The sequence below is a fragment of the Myodes glareolus genome, chromosome 2, assembly GCF_982192425.1.
Source record: "Myodes glareolus chromosome 2, mMyoGla1.1, whole genome shotgun sequence".
In the NCBI taxonomy this organism is placed as follows: domain Eukaryota; kingdom Metazoa; phylum Chordata; class Mammalia; order Rodentia; family Cricetidae; genus Myodes; species Myodes glareolus.
The window spans coordinates 119,066,099-119,071,093 of NC_142027.1; positions in this window are offsets into that span (position 1 = coordinate 119,066,099).

Below are 4,995 nucleotides of genomic sequence, written 5' to 3' on the forward strand. Positions count from 1 at the left end.
TCGCTTGTCAACTGTAGATTTATAAAGAACACCGATAACTGTGGCCTAGGGCAAGCCAGTTTCAACCACCCTTCTTGGACTCACAGAGCCCGCAAGCTTTAGTTAGAGCTTCTATATCGCTCTTAATGTCCCACAAGACTCTGGTAGCCTGTTTAAAAGATTGAGTTCCGAAGGAACCCCACTAAAGTCGTGCTGTTTTGACAGCTGGAACAAGGCAATACAATTGCCCTTAATTTGAGTGAGGAATAGTTCAGATCCAAACCCAGCCAGTCTGCAGCCAGTTACAGGGTCAACAGTGCCCCCTAGTGGTGGTGACTGACTGCGGCTGTCACAGGCCGCGTGGAGATTCGGGACACATTCAGGAAAAGTTCAGAATTCTGAATTTGGGCAGAGAGGGGTCTCCCAGTTCAACTGTGCTTCACACTTTGTCCCCAAGAGGCAATTCTAAACGTCACTGGCCCTTTATGTCTGACTCATAATAATAGTTGGATATGCCTTGGGGAGGCCCGTCCCTAAAATGATTTAGTAATCCCATAAACTTGATGATTGAGAGTAAAGAGAGATACTGAGGATATGGAGACCAAGGTTCAGGCTAGCTGGACCAGAAGCAAAGCTAGAGAGACGAGGGAGCAGGATTTGGTTCCTTGCTTGCCGGTTCACAATTAAAGCCGGGACCAGAGATTGTTTCTGTGGCCATTCTAGTTACTGATGGGCTCCAGCGCTAGGGTGCCGGGCCAAGTTCTGCCTGAAGGAAATAAAATATGCATCTAGGTTGGACCTTGAATGCAGAGGGAGAAATGGAGAAGAAAGCACCAGAAGGGGGCAGCGCAGGATAAGTAAAGTCCACTGACCGGCTTCCTGGAAGAGTGGGGGATGGGGATGCTCTGGAGGAGCAGAGCCTGGAAGAGCAAGGGGGAGAACGACGAAGAGAGCTGAGGGGGGAGGGGAATGTGCAGACTCCGGTGAGCACAAGCCAGCATCATCCAGGACCCAGCTCCAATCAGCAAACCCCAGTGAACACTGCACTGAAATATAAAGCAGACAGAGGCCGCAGAACGGAGCTGGCACACAGAAGCGGGAAGAGCACCGAGGGAACTGGCCTCTAGCTATTGCTCCCTTTCTCCCAGAAATCAGCGGCTGCCTGTTCCAGAAAGGGAGAATGACAGAAGGTTTTTGGTTTTTCGAGACAGGGTTTCTCTGTATAGTTTTGGAACCTGTCCCAAAACTCACTCTGTAGACCAGGCTGGCCTTGAACTCACAGAGATCCGTCTGTCTCCACCTCGCAAGTGCTGGGATAAAAGGCCTGCACCACCCTTCAAGACTTAAAGAGACAGGGACGGAGTTAGCCTTGTTGAAAGTCTCCGAAACATAAGGAAGAATTTGAACAAAGAAACAGCAGCTGGGAAGGTGTCTGAATTCCTGGATAGACTTTTCACAAATTTTTGAATGACTCGCGATCCTACGTGTGTGGGAAGACCCCCAAGACACATAGCTATGGACACAAAGACTGGGTTGATGATACCCAAACCACATGAGACGCTTTATTATTCGAAAGAATTGCACTAAAACGTGAAAGTAATGAATACAATTCCGATGCAGATGAAAATATTGACTTTCTGGAACGGCCGTGTTAATATCAGATAACATAGATTTTAAACAAAGAATGTGTAATCAGGTACAAAGGCTAGTCAAGGGGCTGGAGTGATGGCTTGTGGTTAAGAGCACTTGTTGCTCTACAGAGTATTCAGGTTCGATTCCCAGCACCCACGTGGTAGCTCACAGACATTTGCAACTTCAGTTCTGGGGGATCCAACCTCTTCTTCTGGCCTTTACAAGTACTGCACGAATGAGGTGCACAGACACTCACACATATAAAATAAAAAAATTAAAAGACACATCTAATTGTATAATGTCAAAAGAATCAGTTAAAGAAGATTACGTATTATCACAAATATATATGAACTCAGTAACAAAGGCTCAAACCATATCAAATAAAAAAGGAACAGAATTAAGTAGAGTTGGGAACATATGCAAAAATTTCTGCTGGAGAATTCAAGCACTCCCCACCAGTAATGTAGAATAGTTTTCTTCTATCTATCTATATCTATCTATCTATCTATCTATCTATCTATCTATCTATCTATCTATCTATCTATCATCTATCTATTATCATATACTTTTTATATATCAAAATATCTATCATTATCAACCGCTTTTCTATTTATCTATCTATCTATCTATCTATCTATCTATCTATCAATCAATCAATCAATCAATCGGTCATCTCTTTTCCCTCCATCTATCCACACATCAATACCTATCATATATTTCGCTGTCATCCCTGTGTCTACTACTGTGTGAGCAGACACAATGCTCTGCACACATTATCAAGTCCCTTCACCCAGCTGATGATCAGAGACCAGAGAACACTACACCAGAACCCAGGAACACGAGTTGTTTGTAAGCATACACGACAATTTCTTAATATTGACTATTCAGTAAATGCACATTCATGGATCTAAAAGGCCCCCCATGGTCTAGGATGTGCTACCTGCACCCCCAGAAAGAAATTTATAACATTATCTTGCTAAACCCAGACATTTGGAAACCCATCAATCTCTACCTAACTTATGAACCAAAAATGACAAGGGAACTTAGAAAAGATTTTAAATTGAATGACGAAGAATCTATACAACACCTGTAAAACCTGTCATTCCTAAAACCTGCTAAGAAAGAACTTACAGGTTTTAATATTTATAGCAGAAAGGAATGACCTAAAATCCACGAGATAGAGCTCACTTTGAGAAAAGCGTAGGGCATTTAAAGCAAATGGAGGGAAGAATAAAGAAGGATGGGGGAATCAGTAAACAACAACAACAACAACAGAAAGTCAGCAAAGCTTAACAACAAAAACAAAAGGAAACAGCCAAACCCATAGACCCTGTGGAGAAGCACCGTGAGCTAATCCAGACTGTGAATCCCTGAGTTTAATTCCTGGGGTTCAGCCAAGGTGTTTCTTTTCTTTAAAACAAAATTAATGCTTTTATTTGCTGTAGGTGAAAGAGAGAGAGAGAGCGCGAGCGAGAGAGAGAGAGAGAGAGAGAGAGAGAGAGAGATAGCACATCCAGGGAGGCCAGAGGACAACTTGCAGAAGTGAAGTGTGCTCTCTTTCTTTACCATGTGGGTTCCGAGATTTGAACTCAAGTCACTAGGCTTGGAGGCAAGTTTGTTACCCAAGAAGCCATCTCCTCGAACCCCTAGGATTCAATTTTTTCGTGGTTCAAGGATTAGAGTGGTGGGCTTCCCTGAGACCACATTTTATGGCAAGAATCCTGATAGAGCTGAGAGGAGGAGAGAGTTAAAGTGTTCTGGCCCTTTAAAAAAACAATAGAGCTTACCTAGGGCACAGGTTCATTGTCCTGGCCCATTGTACAGGCAAAAGAACTGAGGTTAGGAGGCAGGCAGCCTGTTGCCTCAGAGCACACAGCTGCATGCTGGCTCAGCAGGCCTTGGTTCCTTCTGCTGCCTAATGAATGCTGAGAGGGGAGGGGAGGCATCCTTTCCAGAGGTCCTCTTGGGAGAAAGTTTGATATAGCCAATGGGTCTCAAATTCTACCCCATCTGCACTGTTTTTCCACTGTGATAGAGAGATGACCCAGCAGAGCCCTAGATGTCCGTCTAGGTGCTTCCTGATTGCCAAGTCAACAGGGTCAGCCTGTGCCACAAACCAACCATCAGGACTGCAGGCACCAGCCAGCTAGCTCAGCTCTGCAGGGCTCCGGGTTTCCGGTCTCAGTTTCTTAGCTGCTCTAGGTCTCATCAGGTCACCGCCCGTCTGTCAGACAGACACCACTGCTGCTATGTTGGCAGCGGTGTAACCCGGTGAACGGCGTTCTCTAGGTTACCCTTGGCGGTGGACTCTACAATTCGGTTCCCCCGTGATTACAGGTGGGCTTTGTGTAATCAGGAGTGTGAACCCAGCTACTCTGCTTATCAGCTGAGTGCAGGGAAATCAGAGGTGTGAATCCAGCTCCTGAGCGAATCAGATCAGCTGAATCTATTTATGACGGGTACCAAGTTCACTAGTAAGACTCAATGGACAGCATTCTGAGTGAGGAGACCTGTTTCACCCCAGCGACTCCTTCAAGCGGGGTTGGCTCTGGGATTGTGTTATAGACACAGCCTCCTTTCCCCACCGGGAAGAGAGAACGCTAACACCTGCCCGGTGCCTGTGATTCCTTTCTTCCAACCAGTACTGAGAAGAGGCAAAGCATAGAAGGCAGTCGAGCCCCGCGGCGGGCTCTGTCTCAAGGCAAAAGCTCCCCACTCCCTTACACAAACCAAAGCAGAGTGGAAAAGTCCTTGCTCCCACGGAAAGGGACGTTCTGATTGGCTCAATGTGCTGAGGCTACTTCATGAAATAAAAATCTGATCAAGGACCGTTTTGCTCAGATGGCCGCTATCCCGAGGAAATCACATTACCTGTCTGACCTCGTTAGGCGTCCTGCTGGCAAATGCAGAGAGCAAGATGCTGCAATTTGCTGAGTGAGTTGGCCTTTTGAATTCAGATGTGCCGAGCAAAGGAAAAAAAAAAAAGCTAAGTCGAGTGTGGGTGGGCGGAGCTATCTGCTGAGGCCAGAATCCTAGGGAGCTCCGGTCTCCCCTTCCTTCCCAGGAGGAAGAGAGAGAGCCCCTGTCAGGAGGATGGTCAGAGAGGCAGAGCCTTCACTTAAACTCTGCTTAAGAATGCATGTGACCGTGCTGACTTCAACAGTCACTCTGGGCCTCCTGTGACCTGACAGAAATAACACGCATAGGAAGAGGTTATTGTGCTTTCAGAGGACTGAGCCCATGTTGAATTGGCTCCAGTTCCTGGGGACAAGGGGTGCAGAACATGGTGGTGATGGAAGCCTGTGACCGAGGAGGCTGTTCATTGATAAGCTAAGGCAAAACACCTCCACAGCACCATAAGGCGACCCCCAAGATCTTATCATG